Source organism: Rutilus rutilus, assembly GCF_951802725.1.
Source record: "Rutilus rutilus genome assembly, chromosome: 12".
In the NCBI taxonomy this organism is placed as follows: domain Eukaryota; kingdom Metazoa; phylum Chordata; class Actinopteri; order Cypriniformes; family Leuciscidae; genus Rutilus; species Rutilus rutilus.
The window spans coordinates 33,732,736-33,757,550 of record NC_140217.1 but is presented as its reverse complement, the minus strand read 5'-3'; the positions used below and the strand labels follow the sequence as shown (position 1 = coordinate 33,757,550).

General features: G+C 36.4%; 1 protein-coding gene across 2 annotated transcripts in view; it reads right to left on the bottom strand.

Moving 5' to 3' along the window:
* Window positions 1-8,286, bottom strand: part of cntn6 (contactin 6) — a 101,838-nt gene extending 93,552 nt beyond the window's left edge. The window contains exon 1 of one of the 2 annotated variants that reach the window (XM_084426801.1): window positions 8,037-8,286. The gene's annotated coding sequence lies outside the window, so the exon portion shown is untranslated. The remainder of the gene's footprint in view (window positions 1-8,036) is intronic. The other variant, XM_084426802.1, reaches the window with a different exon arrangement.
* Between the last annotated feature and the right edge of the window lie 16,529 nt (window positions 8,287-24,815).

The following is a 24,815-nucleotide window of genomic DNA, read 5'->3' as shown; positions in this document are numbered from 1 at the left end:
AGTCACAGTCATGTAATTAGAATTCATACACTCACTGTTGAGCATTATCAGATGGAGTCTATACCATTCCATTCAATCACATTATTTAACTGACTTATCAATGCACATTAATTGGGTTCACAGCTTTTTTGCTGAATGCAGTAACTGTAATAAGCCAAGGAAAGACAAAAGTTGATGGAATATAATGCATTTCTTTTTCATTGCAATCTTACATTGTGTGTGTGTGTGTGTATACACTGCCCGGCAAAAATCGCCGTTTGGATTCAAATAGTCAAATGCTTAAGAGTCAATGATTGGATCATTATTGCAGTGATTATTATGCTTCTAGCATGTTATATATTTGGCAAACGTTCTTCAAACCCTAATTGATGGAGTGTGTAGCTTTTCATTTCTTAAACAACCACGTATGAAGACACATAATGGCCATATTCCAGGGTGAAAATGTCAAGATTCATCAGGGTTGGGAGGGAGCATGAAGAATCGTAATAGTGAATAGCACATAACAGGCACAATATCAGTGTAAACAGAGAATAATATGCGTCACACGACTAAACATGCATCATCGGTTTCATATACCTTTATTTTCACAATCCACACTAAAACGCAAAAACTGCATTTTCAAATTTATCCACTTGGGAGAGCGTTTTCAAAAAACGTTGTTTTCGCAAGACAAAAACACTGTCTCGGTGTGGACGAAAGGCCAAAACGGAGAGAAAAAGGTGAGTTTTTAAAAGAAAACGTATTGGTGTGGACAAGGCAACCCACTGGCTAATCGATTTTGAAAACATGGTTTGCTCATCCCTAATGGCTACTTATCAGTAAAGAGAAGAAAAAAGTACCAGCAAAGCAAATCATGACCAGACTAGCATCAGTCTACTTTGCAGAATGGATTCTGTAATTCAACCCATGATGATGGTAGAATTCACCTCCACGGATACGGATTCTATCTCGATAAAGCATGTCAAATAGAGGCTCAGTGTCTTCATCACACACCACGCTGATTAATTTGGACATTTGGAGCCGAGTGGTAACATGGGGGAATCTCTGAAATGAATGAAGCCTCCCTTTTGCAATGGTACATTAAGCTATTTGCGGCGAGAGATGAAAAAAGTTAATACGAGACTAGCAGTTTTCCAACCGTTTCCTGTGGGATTTTTCTCAATTACATCCCTGTCGCTCCGCAGTGGAGTGAAGCTCAGAAATTTCGTTCAGAGTTAATGTGATGTTAATACCTGTGCTGAAGATGACTGCATTACAAAAAGGTTGGGCGAATTAACCTACTCATAAAAATAGCACATATCCATTCCGATCCCCTGAAACGTGGCTAAGCTCGATGAGTCGTTTTGACTGGCATGACATTTTGACTGGCACATACTTGATTTTTGTACAGAGGGACATAGGGATTGTGCTTTGTTAGAACGCTTAACAAAAACAGAACAATACAAATCAGTGTCATGCAGTTTGTGACAAGCACACTCTGATGGGATTACATTATGAATGGCCTTTGTTTGTTATACATCTAAAACATGCATAACGTTTAAAAAGGGTCAGAGAAAACCCAGCCACAAAGGACATTTCAGTAACAGATTTCATGTTCCAGTAAATTCGCAAGAAATGGAGGACTGAAACATTTATGAGTCTATGTTGTTGAACTTGCATGTTTAATAAAGATACAGAGTGATTCATACTGCTGTATCACATACAACACCATGGATGAGAGTCAACTGTATAACCAACAGCCATTTCCAACAAACACAAAATACTGTAGTATCTGCTTCCGGACAGAACCTTTCAGATTGATTGCTAAAAAAAATTCCTTAGAAGCAATAAAACAAATGCAATATATTAATTTCTTAACATTTTTAAAGTATATTTGTATGCAACATGACTTCCATTTGCCAAGTTTAATAACAAAAATAAACGTTTCTACTCATAATGCACCGATAATGCAATGTAAATTAAACAGGAAACTTTATAATCCTCTTAACATTATGTGCACAACAAATAATTAAGAAAGTCTTTCTTAAAAAATTCCAAAGGCACACTTCCGGCTGTCACTGCCGGCTATGCATCCCAAAGATGAGCCGGTAAACTCTTTAAAGGTTGAAATGAGCCTCGCAAGCCTCTGAATAGTTGTTAGAGCGAAATCATTAGGCTTGAGGGAGAAATTTGCATGCAAATCTTAGAACCATTCTGTGGGTATATCCTTCAACTTGAACTTTACTTATGGACCCCTGAAGCAAGAGAGGCCATTGTGTGAGAGGAGTTACAAGTTCTTCCGACTTTAATGGCCATACAAAACCAAAATTATGGCGAATATGGTTATAAATTCAAAACCAAATCTGTTGCAAGACCTCAAAAGCATTTTTGGAACAGTAAATCCACTCGAGCCCGCAGCTGTAAACTTGATTATGGTGCCATGGTTCTTTCCCCATACTTCACTGGTTCCATGCTAATTTAGTAGACCATTTCTACGCACGATAATTCCAATTAAATAGTTGTGTTCTGCATTAAACTCCCAGATATCAGGGAAGATTTTGCAACCATTTAAAAATGCAATGTAAAACCTGTCCTATTGTAGTACTATTGTTTAGGAAGAACAATGGCAAGCCTTTATCCAGTTCCTTTTCTTCCTCAAGACCATAAATCAAACCTTCCTTTTCAGAAAAGGATGATACCACAGTAATCTCAATGGATGTACAGTTGAAAATATACCACTAGCAGAGGACAATTCGAAAGCCTTCTCAAAGGAAAGAAATTGTGTGACATCTCAAAAAAGTTGCTGTTATAGTGTTCGGTTCACCGTAAGGCCTGGATTATTAATGGATAATGAATACTATTATTTGGATGAATAAAAATATGACACGGGTTAATATTTATAAAGCTGCCAATAAGCTATGTTTCTCTAACGCACTGTGGCATTAACCGCTCGCAATATTTTTTAGCATGGAGGGAAGAGGAGAATGATGAAAGTACTTTTCGGATGAAAACTGTACGGAACATGATAATTCCATTCCCTCTTGCTCTAAGCATTGACAGTGAGGGCTTTGATTTATTCATGAACCTTGCGCATACTGCCAAGAAGCATTAAATCTGAGCATGTGACTGAAATGTGTGTGTGTGTGTGTGTCTGTGTGTGTTGGGGGGGGAAAGCAAATTACAGGTTCAAAACTAATCAAACCAAGGTGTGGACACCACATGCACCCTCTCCATAACTCTACTGGAAAAACTATTTGTCTCAACATGAACCAAAGCATTTCCCTCTTCAAAACTCACCTTGGGAAACACTTTGGAGAGTGCCAATCTTTGTAGCAGAAATAGAAACGCCTTTCTTTGAAGAAAGTGCTCCGTATTAAGGTCTTTCATCATCATGTTGAGCTTGTTTACCAAGCAATAATAACTTGTGTTTTCAGAGGTGTATTTGAATATTTCGGCTTTTGAGACAGCAGAAGCACATCTCCTGCAAAACTAGCCAAATGCCCTCTCAACTACCTTCAAACGTTCTCTTTAAGAATATCATATCAGTGCCTATGGGAAATGCTTGCTAAATGTCACATAACATGAATATCTGGGTCCACGTCTACACATGCTGGATCTAATACATAATTATCTTAACCTTGTAACGCCTGACATGAAATAATAGTCATACTTTTTTTTTTTTTTTATGGAACAGTTTATTTAACCTTAAGACAAAATATAAAATAAATAAAAAATACAACAAATAAATATATGTTTGTTATTTTTGATACATCAGGCTTTTGTGGCTCATATGGTATGATATAGTGAGAATATGGAGCTCATACTCCAAAAAAAAAAAAAAAAAAGGACAAAAGCGAGCAATAAGATTTTATTTGGTGCAATTGCTGATATTTAAATGCCCAAAAAGTAAGGTGAAATTCTGATAGCTTTTAATATGAATCAGATCTTTATAACATTATAGCAGACTACTTATTTAAATGCGTATATTTCAATTGAAACTCTATATCTTCGAATAATGTCTTAGCTGATATTCAAATGCTTTTTTTAATCAAAGTTCTGTAGTTTTTATTGTGAGTGGTAACAAATATAATGCAATGCCATAATTAAATTAATTGTATAATTGTATGCATAATTAAATAAAACCTAAGTTGCTTCAGTCCACTAAGTGTTGAAATATTCATCTTGAAATATTACTAAAAATGTAAAAGTTATTCTTATGCATACTTTATAAAAATCATTAAAAGATTTTACAGCAAACCACAACCTGAAGGGAGATGTTTTTAGAATTATAAAAACAATTAACTATCAACCAGATGACAGAAAGCATTTAGTAGTTTTTACAACAGGTTTTTGATGTTGATCATTTAGAGGCCATAGAAATGTGTGAATCAAATACAGTAGGCTTTAAAGGGTTAATATATTCAAGACAGCTGCTACATCTGGCTGATTGTAAACAGTGTATTAAACACAATCACTGACTCCCCCATTTTGACATTTAAGGATCCTACGTAACATTGTGCGCATGTGTCATCTATCACTAAGGCCGCATTTACACTGCAGGTCTTGATGCCCAATTCCGATTTGTTGACTATATCCAATTTTTTTGACGACCATCTTACATATTTAAAAGGTGACCCGTGTCCGATATCTGCATTTACACTATATACTTGGCGAAACAACCCAGGTTCTAACCTGGAAAAGCTTAGGCTGAAAAGGAAGTAAAAATGGAGCAATTTGCAATGAATGCAGACACAATGATAATCCATCTTCCGCACCATCTTTAAAGGCCAGCAAAACATTAGGTTGAGCCTTCGTTCTCCATTGCGCCATTGAAAAGAGTCATGTGATCGTGGTTGGTGTCCACCTGAGTTGACGTCATTCGCCACCATCGCTTTTTCCAATGACGTATGACTCACATTGACGGGAACATTTTGCTTAAATGGAAGACACAATTGCATGTATCCGAATCATATCAGATTTATTTCCACATATGAATGAGGACTGAGACCGATCTAAGAATATCGGAATCAATGTGCTTTTTTGCTGTTTACACGTTTGTGGGTCATATCCGATCAGTGCCACATAGGGGTGGGAAAAAAAAATCGGAATTAGGTCACTTGAACCATGTAATGTGAATGCGGTCTAAGATGACTATCACATTGCTGGAGACTAAGACCTGATAAGTCAATGCCACCGCTGGAGTGGCTTGTAATCTACACAGAAAAAAAAAAAGACGAGTAGAAAAACTATTGATGCAACACTTCTTTTTGTTTGTTATTTTTACAGAAAAGGCTAAATCAAAATAAAGTTTTGGTAATTCAATTCTTTATTCTGTGCAGGGTTCTCAGGTGATAAATGAAACCAGTCTATATGGCAGCAAGTCGCCTACCAATATTTCAGACGAACAATTTTACATAACGAGCTTCATTTTTGGTCACAGTGAAGTGCGTCCACACTGCTGACAGGCTTATTAATGAACTACCTGTTGTAGTTTACTGTATCTCCATTTTGTGCATGAAATATACACTTAAAACAGTCAAAATGCATCATCAGAGAAGCGCTAATTAAATGTCACTCTTTTAGTCAAAGATTTCAGCCATCCAAAACTACTTTGCTTCATTATGAAACTATTTAGTTCTCTTCGGACAAATATTTTCATATATTTCAATTTTTTTTTTATAAAACTACAGAGCTTAAATCTCATCCTAATTCCACACTTTTAACCAATGAACTTCTACGACCTTTCCAGGCCAGTCATTCATTCACAGATCGTTCACACCAAGAACATCAGCTTTAAAGATTTTTAACTAAATTAGCCTCCACAACAATGAACAATAACATTCTGGCACGCTGCAGTTATGTCGTCTGCTGCTTTAAACGCTCCAGCTCTTTAATGTTGGGTGGTGCTGATTGAATGAGTGTTTTTAATGATATTTTGTTTTTGATTATGTTTTTAGCATTCATCAGCTGGAAACAAAAAATTGTTCTGAAAGTGAATCAAAAGATATCGTTCCTCTGTTGTTTTTATTAGTAGTGGTGTGGACTTTGCTATTCTCATATAGGAAGATTATTAAAACTTTATAGTCATAGTTATTGTTATAGATATTGTCCTTGGTGTGAACAGGCCTTTAGGACATGATAGCAAAATTAACCCTACTCGTTTTCTTCTAAAATAACTTTCCTTTTCCACTCACGTCACTGAACAGGCTATTGGATAACAATAACCAAGTCAAAAAGACACTCAACCAATTTCTAATAAAATATTTTACAGCTGAGCATAACTAGAGACATGTATATTCACCTCAGAAATCACTGTACTGTAATGATCGGAAATTACAATTTGTTTTTAAATTTAAGATTTCCATGCCATAAAAAGACATTACAATAAATAAAAACAATTTAAATAAAAAAAAAAAGATCACTGTTATTGTAATATTAAAGTATAAACCTACAACCTTGGAATAGGTGTTAGATTTTCAGTGCATCACGATTTCACTGTATATTGTCTTATGACTATAGAGTGGCATTAAGGATCAGTTCACTATATCAGTACTAATAGTCAACAGAAGGAACCCAGTGTAGTGCATGCTCAGTTTAAAATCACAGCTTTGGAAAGCGTGTGCGTTGGTAGGGGGAGGCTGATACGTTAAGAGTTATCTCTCTGGAAAGTTGCTTTATTAGCAGATGTTAGCAGAAGGTTATACACTCAACACCATCTGGAGACATGGCAAGGGAAGCTGCTGTACTTCAATAATCTACCATACAGAATGACATCAGACATACAGAAAAAGCAAGTGCGCACACTCCCTTGTCCTATTCATTATTTATTCAGCTTCTGGTATTTATACTCCTGGGAATCTCAAGTATTCTCTCAGAAGTATTCAGAGCTAACATTTTAAGGGAGGCCAGGAAGTGCTCTATGAAGGGTAGGTTTTAGAAGCATAAAAATCACATCTGGCTTATTTATTTATTTATTTATTTATCATATTAATGGATAACACAGCTGGTATCATCCGAATCAGCAGGTTCTCTTATTTAATTTGATACAAAACATCCAAGCGTAACTAGGAATATAGCTGATGGGGAGAGTTGCAGCACTTTTCAATACATACAATACATTGATGATTTCACACAATGGAACAGTGAATACAAACCTTTTGTAATATGATTACACATGCACATCTGTGATGTTCTTAGATTATGTTTACATAGACGCAAGCTACAGATGTGTTACTCTATGGTCAGAGTTACAAGTAACCACTGCAATCACCCTAACATTCAATAGCAAAGTGTAACAACCCACCTGATCTCATAAAGCAGAACATTATATCCCAAAATAAGATACTGACGTTCACACAGGACGTGTTCCACCTGCTCTACTTTTAATCATGTAGCCAGACGTCTCTGGCAGGTGCGTCGCGTCTCGCGCTATTCACGTTTTTAAGGAGCTAATTCATCATTCTTTTTTTTTACCATACTGTGAAAGTGAGTAGAATGAGGATGCAATTCAGCGCGTGTTCCAAATAAAGTAGGCTAATACTGGTTTGGAACGACGCGAGATTGAGTAAACGATAATAGAAATCTAATTTTGGGGTGGCATGTCCCTTTAAGACAGTAGAACTGTAAAAAACAGTTCAACTTTTAAAAACCCGTCTTGTGAACGTTGCGCGCCGTCTTGCTGCAAGAATGCGCCGTGTGTGACGCATCCCATGTCGGATACACGCGCGCACAGCACTGTCACATTATTTTAGAATGCCATATCGAACAAAACTTAGGAAAAACTCGACCATGCATGATTCATAATTCACAAGATCCAACGATATTTAATGCTATAGAGTAAGGTGAGGAACATAAGTGTCCTTCAGGTAAGTGATTCGCAGGAGAACTAATACAAATGCACAAGACGCCTGGCGTGCTTTGGCGCGTCCCCGTATTCCCGCACCATACAACATAACCAATCAGCTTTTTTTTTTCTTTTTTTTTAATATTTAGATGTACTGATCATATCATTTATCTCTGGATAAACACATTGCACCGATGAAAGCGGGTCGTCTTACCTTACCTCAAGCTCGGTTCCAGTAAAGGCAGTGAGCGGAGACAGTGGGGAGAGATGTGGTCTGCTGGAGACACAGTGAGGTCTGCTGTCCGAACTGTTGCCTGTCTCCTCTCAAAGCGCATGTAAGCTATTCTTAACTGAACGAAACCCCTCCCCTGCTTCACACATGATATTTTCAGCTACATTGTATTTGGGAAAGGATTAATTTGTCCGAATCCATGCTTAAATGAATTACCTGTGCTGTCGAGATGTTTTGCTAGTCTTAACCTGATGTAATTTTTTTACATCTGTCAGGGCTGCGGTGTCAAAATATGGCACGACTCACGAGGTCAATGTTTTGCAACAAAATATCTTTCTGAAAAGAGGTTTATTTCAGTCATAGCCATAGCAGGTTAAACTGTATAATATCTGTGTACATTAGTGGCTCCTTAAATGCATATAAACTTTGCCCAAGTAGCAAGTGGCTCTTATTTGGCAAACACCCCCATACAATTTTTTTTGCAGTTGCTAAAGGTGTAATAATTCCTTAGACATGTGAACATTTAATTAGATCAGATTTTTGATCAGATTACTATACTGTTTGAGGTCAATAAGATTTTTTTCAAAAAAAAAAAAAAAAAAAAAAAAATCTGTTTGCTTAAAGGGTTAGTTCACCCAGAAATGAAAATTCTGACTGTAATTACTCACCCTCGTGTTCCAGCCGTTTATATACTGTCTATGGTTCCAACCCCAATCTTCTCAGTTCTCGCGCATGCGTCATGGCGCTCTCGTAAACTCTCGTCAGAGGCCCACACAGAAGTCGTTTGCGCACAAAAAGTATTCTCGTCGCTTGATAAACTTAAGGTTGAGCCACTGTAGTCACTTGGACTAAAGATGTTTTTAACTTTTCTGTGCCGGCAGAATGAAATTATCTAGAAGCCTATGAAGGAGTGAGACAGCACTCAGATTTCACCAAAAATATCTTAATTTGTGTTCCGAAGATGAACGAAACTCTTACGGGGTTGGAACAACATGAGGGCGAGTAATTACAGACAGAATTTTCATTTTTGGGTGAACAACTTAATATTCATCGAAGAAAAAAAAACATTGATAGCCTAATAATAAGAAATATGTTTTGGGCACCAAATCAGCATATCATTATTTCTGAAGGATCATGTGACTTTAGTATAAATTTAAAATAGAATTTTTGATCAAAGAAATGCAGCCTTGGTAAGCAATAAGAGACTTCTTAAAAAACTTAAAAAAAAATATTACCAACCCAAAACTTTCAAATGTGTATATGAAAAATATAGATTATTAGTAGTAGTAGTATATCATATAACTCATAATAATTTTACTGGGTGACAATATTTAAATACAATATAAGTCTTTGCCCTTTATAACAAAATAATCAAACCAAGTGACAATTATTTTAAAGAAAAAATAGCACAAACACACTTTCAAGCAAACCATTTCACTTGTGTGAACTGACTTTAGACATCCACTAAAGATCACCTTCGGACCATTGGTTAAAAGTAACTGCAAAAGTTAGTTGTGTGAAAAGGTTTATCATCAATTGTAATAACATTCAGACATTAGGTCTGACTTAAGTATCCAAAAAATACTCTGCAATGGTCACTGCATATTCATATAGGCTAGTCTATATTTTGTTTCAAATGTAATCTACATTTTAAATTAAACGTATTTATACTGATCTGTTCATTGCCTATGTTACTCACTCATTTTAGTGTTATCTAATATAAATATACTAATAGGCCTGTATTTGAAAGAAGTCTTAACTTTGCTGCTCACATCCCACAAGATGATGAAACTACCTTTCCATGGTTTATTCTCTCGAAAAGAAGTTACAAGGCTGTCTGGTTTCCTCATTGTCTTTCAATCCCAACCATCATTAGCAACACACTCTCAAAGTCAGAAACAGATTTCTCTTTAGTACTTTTCAATCCTCATAGCAGGAAAAGAGCTGGCATGAGGGAATTTGTCTCTTTTTTTTTTTTTTTTTGTACTTTCTTCCACCGTAATTGTGACCTTTTCTGATGGGTTCTGTACCCTTTCCTGGAGACAGATGAGGACCCTTGCAATCTCCCAAAAGTGTGGAAGCAAGCAGATGGCTGGCTAATTCTTTTTTTGTGAGTGTGTTTGCTACAAAGGCAAGGTATAAAAGCACATAAAAGTAATATTAACATAACAGATTATAACCTGAAGGGACATGTATGCAAAGAACTGTCCTCCGCAGGGTATCACTTGAGCCATGACTGTTCGCATATCAATACTCCAAGTTCCCAAGCGAAAAAAAACACCAACGGAAATAGAAAGGATATGGCAAGGATACCGCAAAGCTCGATTTCATTATCTACAGGGAAAGACGGGAGAAAGAGAGAGAGTGTCAAGAGTTCCAGGAATATAAACTACACCCAGGACAAATATACAGCTATCAGACACGTTCATACAATTAAGATATTCGTTTCATGTAATTACCACAAATTCCGGTGGGACACCGAGCGTTACACAATGAACTTCCTGATACTGCTGAAGCTTGCAGATGAATGACTGGCTCAGGAGTGTTATATGATTCTGAAGGTTGAGGGTGAAAGTGACTTTTACACAGACTATGATGAGGCACATTATTTCACTTCGCTATGATGTTTATCGCCTATCTGGCCTGTTACTAAAAATGACAGCTGGAGGTGGGTGGAGATGAACAGGCTTTGGTCAGTGGGCGATTTTGTAACGCTTTTGACCGAAGTTCTACATTTTAATAACCGCCCGGGACTCGTTTTATTGTTCGCCACTGGGTTTACAGAGTTGTACAAATTGCCATTGGGAGGCAATGGACGCTTTTTATTTTGAATAGTCAACTCATAAATGTCTAAATAGTGCCATATAACACCATGATTTATCAACAAGATTTTTAAGAAATGAGTCCTTTTATTCAGCAAGGATGGATTAAATTGATCAAAAGTGACAGTAAAGACATTTCTAATGTTACAAAAGATTTCCATTTCAAATTAATAGTGTTCTTTTTTTATCAAAGAATTTTAAAAAGAGAGCATAAGAGATTTTCAAAAACGTTTTACTAAATCTTACTGACCCCAAACTTTCGAACAGTAGTGTATTTTGCCAAGTCTTCTGAAGCCATACTATTGTCACAATTTGGTCCACAATTAATGATGAAAAGAAAAAAATCATAACCCTAGTGAATTTTTTTTACTAAATATATTTGAAATACATTTATTTTATGCTAAGTATACTAAATACATTTACATATCATGTACTTAATATAAATACCCTGCACTTGTACTTTTGGTATACTTAAATTAGTACTAATTTTGTACTTAATGTACTTTAGTTATCTGGAAATAGTGCTGAGGTCCAACTAAAGATATACTTTAGTATATTTGATTGTGCTAAAGTGGAACTATTGCAAATAAACTTTAGGTATACACTTTAAATATCTTGCATTTAAAGACTGATATTAGACAGATATCATACTATCCTTACTAATAGTGATATTAAACACATTTTAAGGCTTAATATTAAGAAATGTGCATTGTACAATAAAGTAAAAAATTGTTTTATCTGTAAGCCTCAAGCAATGTGTCAGTAAAAATGTTAATGGACTTGTAGTATACTTAGTATGAAATAAATGTATTTTAAATACATTTTGGTGTAGGTTTTATTATAGGGTAAGCCTTTTTTTTAAGGCTTGCAACGATCATTACTGCATTGTCCCTCTGTACTCCAATTAGTGCATTAACTTTTTTAAAGTGCCATATTACCACCCCTTTGTTCTCCTGTACCTCATTTACACTCAGTATAGCACAGACACATATAGAGTCACGTGTCCTGTCATCAAACTACCCTACGTGTCGCTTGGCAAACACACTCTTGACACAATCATTCCCTACTGAGAAAAAGGGCCTCAGTTAAAAAGTAAAAAAAAAGACTGACCTTTTCTTTGCCTAATGTGACAAGATGCATCCTTGTATAAATGTCACAGTATATAATACAGCTCCAGATATGACTTTGAGCATCAGCTTTATACGCATACTACTTTTAAAGCAGTGGTTCTCAAACGTTCAGATCATTGGTGTTAACAATAGTAACAATAACGTCCCTCTATTTTTGTCCAGCATTGTTCAACTTGAAAGCAAAAGCTTATGGACTGTATGAGAGACATTTTGAATAAAAACAATATTCCTGTTCTTAAACTGAATGCGTAAAACACTAATCCGTCCTAGTGTGGCCAAATAGAAATAATTGCAATATCTGCATTGTTAATATGCAATTTTGGCTGAAATTTCTTTAATTTAAACCCATAATCACTAAATATATTTCATAATTTGGGGCCGTGTAGTTTATTAAAAATCTGCCTTCTAAAAGCAATTGAAATTAAATTGAGCATATAGATGCTTATTTTGAGAGTAAGTGGAATATTATCCTTTTTGGCGATCACATCAGATTTGAGCTGTTTTTTTATAGGCATGCGGACACAACTGTCACATGGACATCTTGAGACCTATTCAAATGAACTGCATTGCCGAAGTAAGAATTTAGTCTATGCATTAGAGTCTAAAACACATAATAAATATACATTACCATTCAAAGGTTTTTGATCTGTAAGATTCTTTTTAATGTCAAAAATACAGTATAAACAGTAATATTGTGAAATATTATTACAATTTAAAAGAACAGTTTTAATCTATTTTAAATCTATTTAAAAAAAAATTTATATATATTTTAAAATGTAATTTATTCCTGTGATGAAAGCTGAATTTGCATCATTACTCCAGTCTTCAGTCACATGATCCTTCAGAAATCATTCTGATATGCTGATTTGCTGCTCAAAAAAACATTTCTTATAATTGCGAAAGTAGAATACAATTTTTTTGTATAATCACATCAGTTTTTGCTGGTTTTATGTGCATACAGAATACAATTGTGGTGCATTAAGATTCCTATTCAAATCATTGCAATGTAGTGCAAAGTATTAAAGTCTAAGACACATTGTATAATTCAAATTGTATATTTATCAGAAATTATAAATAAAACATGAAAAAATAAAAATGCCAATTTAAATAAAGTATACTGTAATTTGTACATGGACAGACATTTGTAAATTGTAATATCCATGTGTCATGTCCAGTTTGAGAACCGCTGGCCTTTAGTAGCCTGCCATCTCCAAATAAAGTCTGACCATGGTTCAAATTTATTGCTAGAGACACTGCTTTCATCTTACCTGCTGCCAGGGAGATATTGTAGGAGATGCACTGGACTGTATTGTAGGAGAAGCAATTCACATTCTGAGTTCCTGCCTGTCTTTCTATGTTTGAGTGCATGAGAGTGATCGTGTCTTCCTAGATAAAACCACAAAAGCTTACTGTCTCTAGCCATTTCTTTGATGTTATTGAAGAAGTGAATGCATAGTGAAAGGACGCTTCACTTGTCCTAGTCAAAAGTGAACTGAACAGGTTACACTGACAGCAATACAATAACCATATATAAGTGGTCATATTTTGCTACACGGAAGTACTTTTTTTTTAAGACTTCCAATTCACTATAGGGAAATAACGAGAAGAATGACAATATCTATGTTTCCTTCCACAGTTGCAAATTTAACTTGTGCGCAAAATTGGAATATAGCATAAAACATTTGCAAATAAAGCATCCAAAAATCTTTAGTTTGTGGGAAATTGGTGCAAAATATCGGTAATAAAAATGAACGTTTCTACAATCGGAGAAGCCACTTTGGCTCTTTTTTTTTTATGTTTTTGTCATGTTATCTTGTGTGCGGAAGCGGATGGTGTTTACGAATGAAAATATTCAAGACAGTTCTGGGAGGTAATTAATCCCAACCATTTTGATGACAGACTTTGGCTCAGGCATTTGGCTCAGGAATGACCAAACTGACATTTAAGATGCTGTGCAATGAAATTGGTCCACTGGTTAGTCCAGTTATCCAATCACATCCCCTGTTGTGGCATTTTTGTTGTTTTTGTTGTTGTTGCTGCACATCAAGGTATTTAGCTGGCAACCATCATTTTCCTTATATTTCCAGAAAGATAGGTCATACCAGTAAATGTTTTTACAATAGGACAATACAGAGTAATTGCACTGTGAAGGAGTGAATACCTCCTAAATAGCACTGCAGGATCTCCAGTTAGACGTGCTAAAGAAAGACAGATGGAAATCATTGCATTCAGAGTGGTGTCTCTGAACGGTAAAAAAAATAAGACAAACCGACCTTTTGCGTTTCACATCTGGACTTTTCAATCAGAGACTGACCCGTCGCTAATAAGTGACATCCCTGGCACGCTCAGTAATTTATGAGCTACCACTGCAAATTGCTTCACAGGGGAACGCAGCAGTGCCGTTTGGAGAAAGTAAATGCCTTCGAGACGGACCCCTGACATGTCAAACCAGCTCTATATATGCCACCTCACACAAGAGAGAAAGGAAGCTCCTTTTCTTCTCTTAAGGAGCTTAAGGAAGCTCTATTTTACCAATCATTTCCAAAAAGGCCTTTTAAAGTTACATGACATGAGGGCTGAGTTTTGATTGTTATTTGGGCTATGTGGTTGTCTAGTTTTTCACAAGTACTTTGTCTAGCCTCATGCTCCATAATCTCAAAAGGATATTATAATAACGTGCTAGGTTGAACATATTAAGCAGATAGTTCCAACTCTGAAATCTGACTGGATTCACGTCAGATGCCTAACATTACTACTTAACCATGGTGAAATGTTGTAATGGCTATTTATAATGGCCAAAGGGCATGGTGCAGATACTTCTACTGAAGTAGCTAGTAGTTCAGTCTTTCTACACTGCTTTTCTCCTAATTGCATCTACTGGGAGAAGATTCTCAAGTGAGGTGAAATAAACCATGACCCAGTTTTAGAGCTGACCAAGAGAGAACTTTCTGTGACCTAGCCTAACCTTTTTAGCCATAATTCCCAGCCTTGGGAAAGACTCGCTGTCTGCAATCCGGTCAGTGCATCACTGTGATTTGTAGGCCCAATTGCAATGGTTTTCTAACAACTGTATTTTAGACAGAGATTTGGGACTTCTACAGTTCTTCACAGGTCACCTGTTTTATAGGGGAGGGCAAAAAAATCGATACAGCATAGTATTGGGATATTTTGCGCGGGGAGGTTTATCAATACATGGGCGCCAAGTATCAATCTTTTCAGGGCATGGATTTTTGCTTGGGATTGTGAGTATTGTGCATACTAATTTACCTTAAGCTCAGCAATTATAATGCTGGAAATAATAATAATAATTTAAAATCTTCCCTTCAGACTTCAATTTCACAAATAGTGTGAGTAAATCAGCGATACTGAATCTCTCAGACACGTGCAGTGAGCTGTTTAAAGGAAGTGCGTTCTTGCATATTTTCGAACATGGACTGCTCATTGCATGCTAATTAAACGTGTCAATTCGACACGCAAATGCCGTCCCACCACGTCTGCATTACAATCCAACTGCGCGCTGTGATGAAACAAAACTTTCGCTCGCAGTCAGAATCATAGAAGCCTTCTACATAATGCCATTTCTATTGGCTGAGCCTAAATGGCATGTGACTAAACATGACCTTCTATTCGGAGCTCTGATAAAGCAGGAAAATTGTCATTTTCACAGTGAAGAAAAACAATAATAACAGCCAATTTTTTTAAATACCATTAAATATATGCTGTGTATGTATTGTTTGCAATTTTATTTTAAATCAAATAAAGAATAAATAAAAATGCTACTTTTGACCAGGCATTAATGGAGAAAAATTTAGTTATGGCACCATTATATTATATATGAGTAATAAATAATATATATATATAAAAAAATATATAAATAAAACTTAATTACAATAGAATATACTTATGTCTTATGATTCTATAAATAATGTTTTAGTTAAATCTGAATAGCAATTTAGTCAAGTTAGTCTCTTAATTTGTGTGACAGCATTGATTTTTTTTTCTTTTTTTCACCATGTTGCTCTGTCTGTTCAGTCAAATCAATTTAAGGGAGGTGAGACTTGTTCCTGTTGACTCAGGAGCGAGAACATCAAGGTGCAAAACAATGTGTTTACTCTCCAGATACAAACGGATATGCTCAGCACTGTTAATAACAATGCAACAAGTTTTAATTAACGTTACGAAAATAAACATTGCTTTAATTCCTCATGATAGTATGCAGTTGCAAAGTTGCATTACTTTGTAGTTGATGCAAGCAATGACTTATAAAACATAAGTTTTAAATTAAGTAAAACAAAGTCTGTTTGACTTTTAACAAACACTAAATCAATAACTTCAAGGTGCACTGAGTTACACATTCACGGTTCACTAAAGGAGGTCTGGAATACCTAGAAAAAGCTATAACATTAGCATTCCTATTCATCACAATAGCAGCTGAATATATTGTGTATATATATATATATAAATATTAACTGCACCTTTAAGGATCAGGTCCTTTAAAAAGAGAAATGTATGTGAAAAAGCAACAGCAAATACATCAAAGCAAAAGCGAGATTTGAAGTCAAAAAGCATGCTGAGAATCCTCCTAACAACAAAAAGAAAAAAGCATGACTCGCTCTATAGTGGCAGCTCAAGTGAGTCTCATTATGTTCGTTCCACTCTGCATACATGAAATAGAAAGAAATTGCCCTGAGTGTCAGTGGGACAACCACAGGATCTCTCCTTAATGTAGGGAACATGTCAGGGTCGCCCTACTTTCTAAAAAACATGAATGATGCACCACATTCTTGCAAAAACTTTTGTCTTTTTTTGCCTATGCAACTCGCTTGTGCAACCAGCGCTAGCAAAGATGGATGTGCGCGCGGTATATGCGACGTAGAGGTTTGCCCTACGAGTGTCACATCTATCTGTGCATCTCACTTACTCAAGGTTGCAGTGAGATGATAAACTTCCAGGCCTGTTATGATTTTCATTCCCCTGGTGGTAATGGGGCTTGAAAAGAGAATCTGGCTGTAAGTAATTAAGAGGGCTGTGCAGTGCCCCTAATCTGAATATGAAACGAATGTTCCTGAATTTCAAACATGAACATGATTTGCTCCACTTTCGTTCATCGTTTAATGATTTTATAAGCCGTTTTGTTCTTTGTGGTCGTTTCTTTGTCACTCTGGGCTGAATTAACTGTCATTAAGCGTACCTTCTGTTTTTATTGACATGCACCGTCAGCATTTACAACTCTCCGAACGAGAGGTGCTTTCTCAGAGGAGTGAGAAGACTCTAAATAACTGGTGGTAAATAAATAAAGCACAGCAAATATTACAAAATATGACACAAGATGTATGTTTCGACTAATGTTTCCTCTATCATTATGGAAAGCGAGTAAACTGGGCCACTCAGCACCCCGGGAACACCCCACTTTTCATTTGGCTAGGCGGCTACCCACTGCGCAAAATATGTTCAATGATGAATGTTCGTGATCTTCCAGAATATCACAATTTCTCAAGAGAAAATACTATTCATTATAATGTCCATTGCAGTGGGTTGAGGTTAAAACAGGGATTTTCAGTTTTCAACTTTTTAATGCTAAGGACCTCCACATATAACAATCCTCTTGTAACAAACCCTGTTGTTAAATATGCAGCTACTTTATATAATTTAATGTATATAAAGACCCATTCATACTGTGTATTGTGAAATATACTGATATATACTGAGCCCCTAAGAGGAAATAGTGGTGGAAAAAAATGTAATGCTTCAAAGTCAATTATTTTGCGTGCGAACGCAAAGTTTGTCGGGGAACACAAAACATTTGCGAGAGAAAACAAAAGCATTGCCAAATATTCTCCCATTCTCCCATATTTTCTCCCATCTCATTTTTTTCTTCGCCATGTCCCTTTATATATTATAAAGAACACAAAATTAAATAAGTTCTAAAGTATCTAAAACAAATTTATAATTTAATCAGAGGAATATTTAATACAGTTGTAATCAAAATTATTCAACCCCCATTGCACATCAGGTTTATTGACAAAATTGTGTGACTTTCAGCTATTTGCAAAGAACAAATCAGACAAAAGTAATTGAAATAGCTCAACACAACTAATGTTTCAAGTGGTTTCCCCAAATTCAACTTTTAATGACTTCTGCAGTCTCAAAATTATTCAACCCCTTCATGGTAAGCATCTTTAGTACTTAGTAGAAGACAATTTTGCTGTTATGACCTTCTGCAAATGAGATGCATAACCAGACACCATCTTCTGGCAGCGTTTCTGAGGAATCTTATAGCCACTCATTCCTCATGAAAAATGGCCTCCAGTTCAGTAATATTCTTGGGTTTGCATGCTGCTACCGCCTTCTTCAAATCCCACCAGAGATCTTCTACGGTTAAGTCAGGTGACTATGATACCACTGTAGAATCTTCCAGGACTTGTTCTGCAACCAAGCCTTGGTAGAATTTGAGGTATGCTTCGGACCATTGTCCTGTTGGAAGGTCCAATGACGCCCAAGCTTCAGCTTCCTTACTGATAGCATGATGTTTTCTCCTAGGATTTCCTGATACTTCAATGAATCCATCTTGCCTTCCACACGCTGCAGGTTTATAGTGCCAGAGGATGTAAAGCAGCCCCAGAGCATCACCGAGCCACAACATGCTTAAACTTTAGGCAGAGTGTTCTTTTTAGCATATGCTTCATTCTTCTTTCTCCAGACATACCACTGATCCATAGGGCCCAAAAGTTCCAATTTTGTTTCATCACTCCACAGAACAGAATCCCTAAACTTATGTGTCTTATTTATATGATTTTGAGCAAATTGGAGCCGACTTCCTTGTGCTTTTGGGTCAGTAGTGGTGTTCTAGCATGCGTTTGGTATGCGCCTTCCTATGCAAGCTGAAACCTCAGTGCCTGTTGCCACCAAGTTTTGCTGCAGAACTTTTGCAGTCACTCGAGGGTTTTTCTGAACTTGCCTTCTGAGAAATCTGGTTGCAGTCATTGATAGCTTCCTTTTTTTGACCCGTCCAGGAAGTGTAACCACTGAAGCCCCTGATTAGTTACATGAGCTGTGCTTGAGACCTTGCAAATTTGTGGTTTTGTGAGGGATACTATTCAGGGGGTTGAATAATTTTGAGATGGCAGAAATCATTAAAAGTTGCATTTTCAGTTGAATTTTATTTCTCATCGTCAATGTTGAAAACTTATATTGTTGTTGAAACCATTTCTTTGTGTAAACTACAAAAATGTGAATTTGTGAAAATGGTGACATCATGCGCAGGCATATTACGCGTTCAGTCTATAGGCATGCACGAGTACTTAAGAACCAAAACAACAATGGCGAACTACAGGACTGTGTTTGTGTTGCTCAAGAGACCGGGTTTATTCATGCTTCTCCAGCAAGGTGATTATTTATTGGACCACTAGAGCGGAGATGCATTATTTACATATGTCAAATTCTAACATCGTCAACTAAATGATGTTTTATAAACAAAGTTTGGGAGGAGCACATTTAGATAATTAACACAAGTGGAGAGCACTCAGCAATCAATGGTAAGCAGTGGCGTAACTTTGTTTTAAAAAGTGGGTGGGACAGGTTGGGTGGGACAGGTGGGGTGGGGGTTGCTAATACAATGCTAAATCAGATATATGTACAATAACATTATGATGTCCAGCAATCGATTTAAATAGTAGGCTACAGTACATGGGGTTTAATTTGTTGTTTAATGAGATGTAGCCCAGTATATGTTGTGAGTGCCGAGAATTTTCGTGTGAATAAATACATAGATCCGCCCATTTGTCCATCGTGTTGCTTAATGGTCCAGTGGTAGAACTTTCGTCAAGCGTGTCAGAGGTTCTGGGTTCAAATCTGCACTCGTATAGTTTTTTTTCTCGTATAGTTTTTTTTTTTCTCATCAAAACCTATTATGTTCATCAGTGGTTGTATATCAAGCAGGGACACGTTTGTGTGCATTATGTTTTGTGATTTCACCAGAATGAATAGAGAGTATCCACAACGGATTGAAGCGTGCGTCCGAGTGAAGACAGTGCGGCGTGTGTGCGAGCCACACGAGAAAACACTGTATCCGCGCCACTGATCGCAGCGGCAACGAGCACTTTGATCACTTGATTTAAAAAAACACATTTCAGCGTTAGATCGTCTCTTATTTAAAAAACGAACTAAATGAATGCTCTGCCAGTTAACTGGAGATGTTTTATTTATTTGTTGAATTGGTACATTCGTGCCGCGAGATGTTTCAAAAAGTGGTGGGACAATATCGACCCTGGCAAAAAGTGGTGGGGACATGTCCCACCTGCAAATTACGCCTATTATGGTAAGAGGTATAGTAGTCTCACCTCAATCCATTGACAGTTTTGCAGCATCCCCCCACCACCCCTTCTCCACGCTTCTAGTCCTAAACACTTACATACGGAGCAAGTACTCTGGGTTCGGGCCGAACTCTGAGCTCGGAGCCCTTCCCCCGGACGGCATGCCAAATACGCATTAAACTTTACCCCCTCAAATTGTATGTAAGTGTGAACTTGTGAATTGTAATTATGACATCGCCAACTACTGGCCAGGCATGCATAATACATGTTACGATTTGAATACAAGTTTTTAGTTGGAACTTTCTGTTACTTTTGATCTGTATTTCAGGGTTCGTACGGGTGCTTGAATTCCTTGAAAATGCTTGAATTTTGATGTTGTGTTTTCAAGGTTTGAAAAGTGCTTAAATTTTGGATAAAATGCTTGAAATTGTTACTGTATTTCTTTCACAACAAATACCTATCTGACTGAATAGTTTGTTTATTAATAAGAGAAATTAAATCTAGCGCTTCAGATACAGAGCGATTTGCGCTACGCTGGCCAGAGCAAAAGTAGGCAGAGTTTTCATTTGGATTTCCGCTTTTTTTTTGGATGCCCCGTTTTTATTGGCCGCGCGGGTAATCGTCTCAGAGCCAGCGGCAAAAGTTGAACTATTTTTTACTTTGACCGCGGCGTGCACGCAAGCTCTGTCGCTTTGGTCGACACAGCAACAAAACGTCTTCGCGCGGCGCACAAGCCATTGAAATAAATGGGTGTCATAGCACAGCAGTGATAATGTAATGTTAGTATTGCATGTCCGTTATGGCACGTTCATTTGTGGAATATGTGAACATAGCCAATGTTAAAGCACAGCAACTGTAACGTTAACTACCCGCAAATTAAAACCTGCAAACGTTAGCCCAACAATCGTTGATTGCTGAACAGAAATCGTGTCAGATGGAGTATCATACAAGTAGCCTACTGTAAGGTTGAGGATGGCCTTATGCAATATTTACACTGCTCTATTCCAGTATATAAATGTATATGTCTTGGCAATGAAATACATTTTTTAATTTCAATTAATATAGGCTATTTATCAGACAGGTGCCTGTGCACTGTCAGAGTCTTCTGGGTTAAAATGGAATTACAGGGTGTTGTTGCACTGTCTCAGATTTTGTTCAAACCTTGTCTATATCAAGAATGTGTCCCAAAACCAAGGCCTGTAAAACATTTCTGTTCAAATCCTGTCTTCATATTTTCAGCCCTTGAAATTACTTCAGTTTTACAGCCTGAAAATCACATTATCTGGGAAGCAATATTTGGACATTAATATAATATAATAGAATTATTCATTCATAGACATTATCTTTTAGACAGTGATACATTTTGAAAAATAAAACTTGTGATTTGCTTAAATATCTGATCCTTCTGCTATTACGAAACACAATTTTGGCTGTTTATAGCATTATCTCTTTTAATGTGATAACACGAAATAATAATTTTGACTATGTATTGGTATGTAATTTACAGTGGTGTAAGGTGCTGGAAAAAGCTTTTAAATGGACCTTGAAAGTGCTTGAAAAGTGCTTGAATTTGACCTTGGAAAAGGTTTACGAACCCTGGTATTTACTATAATGTGTGCATGCAGAATGTAATAATTTCTTACGGAAAAAACTAAAACATAAACTCTTACTCAAAACTTTTGAACAGTAGTGTATACAATTTCAGACCCTTATATGTTAATTTTTTCGACAAGAAAGGACGCGGACACAGACTTAATGAATAGAAATGATTGTTTAACTGATTTGTTCTTCTAAAACCTTATTGACTTCCAGTGCCATTAGAATCTCTAGACTAAGGGTAAGTTGACATGACAACAATGTTCTTAAAAACGTTAAAAAAAAGTTTTTGTAAACGTTTTTGTAAAGTTTTGTGTACAGACGACAATGTGGGGAAAGCGATCCCCGTTGTCACAGATCCACTAAAACAACTAAAAACTCGTATTCAACTCGTAACATGTATTATGCATGCCTGGCCAGTAGTTGGCGATGTCATAATTACAATTAGTTGACGATGTTAGAATTTGACATATGTAAATAATGCATCTCCGCTCTAGTGGTCCAATAAATAATCACCTTGCTGGAGAAGCATGAATAAACCCGGTCTCTTGAGCAACACAAACGCAGTCCTGTAGTTCGCCATTGTTGTTTTGGTTCTTAAGTACTCGCGCATGCCTATAGACTGAACACGTAATACGCCTGCGCATGACGTCACCATTTTCACAAATTCACATTTTTGTAGTTTACACAGAGACAATAACGGTATCCATTTCAAAAAGTTTACAACTTCCTTTTTTCCTTGTCAGGTGTTTCAACTGAGTTAACAAAAGTGAATTTGCTAACGGAGGTTAAAAGTGTTCGTAGAGCAATCAGGGAAATCTTCCTTGAAAGTAATCTGACATGATATTCCTGAGGTGAGGATTATAAATGATCCTGTCAAAGAACCTGATATTATTTGACTCAAATGGTTTTACTCTGTATTACAGTTTTTTTCTGACTTGCAACACTGCTGAGGGAGGCAAAAGAACAGTGATACACACATTTAATGAGTCATGCCAAAAACATTGAGACATATAGGTGCTGCTAAACCAAAATATTATGAAACTGAAAGATGGTGGTGGCAAAATCTTCTTTTCATTAAATGCAAGTCTCAGTCTGGTGTGGTTCAACATTACTTGTTGCAGCTGTCTGGCGACTCCAAGTTCAAAGTAATTATCTCCAAGCCAGTTTCCCATCCTTTACTTCTTTTATGTCTTTTTAAAAGTACAGATCTCGCTCAAAGCATTTCACTACGTTATGGCACGGTCCAATACGGCAGTCGCCTTGATGATGGGGACCATCGACCAGAAATAAATTGCTCTGGGTAACAGGCATGTCAGGTGGCCATATAATCAATCTTTCAGCACCACGGACAGCAGCGATGTGTAAAGAAATTTAGCGACGGCATTGTGAAAAAACATTAACTACGTGCTGCCAGGAACAAGCTGCTCACAGATGAATGGTTGAACATGCAGCAAAACACACCTGAAGATCTCACATGCGACCAATAGATACAAAAGAGACCCTTCCCAAACCCCAGCGGCAAGTCAGTGGGCGACAATTTCCACATCCTTTGATCTTCTTATCTGCAAAATACAAGCACTTCAGATTCATTCAGGCTGCCAGAATTTGGCCAGTCAGAGAAAAGCTTCAGCCGAAACTGATCAACATCACATGCACGAAACCTAAACCCTCATGAGAGCCACTTTCCATGCACTCCAAAAGATTATTGATGTTCTCTGGTTAAATATGTAGATAAACGCATTAAGGGACCTTTTTTTTGTAATCATTTTAAAATATTTGATATGATTTTCATTGGTCACTAATCAAAACAACTTTCATTTGCTTCTAAGTTTTGAACAATTGCTTATGATAGCCATAGACTAAAAAAAGGAACTGTCACACACTGTCTGCACTTCGAAATGCCAATGCTAAATCTAGCCGTGTTTATTACTAATTATCAAGCATGTCATCAGAGACAAGCAGACAGATGGTGATACATCAAGCAAAGTTGATGGAACACACTGCTGATCATTGTCATATAGCCTAGGTGTTGAAACAGAAATAGGGCCGTCGATGCCTTATGTTCAACTGATAGCACAATGTGATAAAAGATAAACTGAACTGCGTTTTGATATATATTATACAGGATATTGAAATATTAGCTTTGCACTTTTTAACAAGCACAGTTTGAAAAGAAATTAATATTTGTATTCAGAAAAAAATGCATTAAACTGATTTCATGTAAGATTTCTATTTCAAATAAATGGTGTTCTTTTGAACTTCATATTCATCAAAGTTTATCATCAAAATTTTGATTAATAATCAAAAATTATCATGGTTTCCACAGAATATTAAGAAGCTCAACTGTTTTCAAAATTGATAATACTAAGAAATTATTCTTGTGCATCAATTGAGCATATTAGAATGATTTCTGAAGGATCATGTGACCCTGAAGACTGGAATAATGATGCTGAAAATATAGCTTTGCCATCACAGGAATACATTTTGAAAGATACATTAAAATTGAAAACAGTTATGTTAAATTGTAAAGATATTTCACAATATTACTGTTTTTACTTCATTTTTGCTCAAATAAATGTGACATTGGTGAACATAATACCCTTCTTTCAAAAACTAATGGTGGGAATGTTTAGGCATCTCACGATCCGATCCGATCCGATTCTGTGAGTCACAATCCAATTCCAAAGCGATTCTTGATCTACATTTTTTCGGACTAATATTTTTTCTTTTTACCAATTTTAAATTTAAAATGTATTTGTACAGTACATTTTTATTTAATTACTTAAATTACTTTAAAAACAAAATAAAAAATTCATTTAAAACAATTACAGGTTGGCTAACTGACTAAATATAGCTTCAAAACATACAATCGAATTGTAAATAATAAAGAAGAACAAA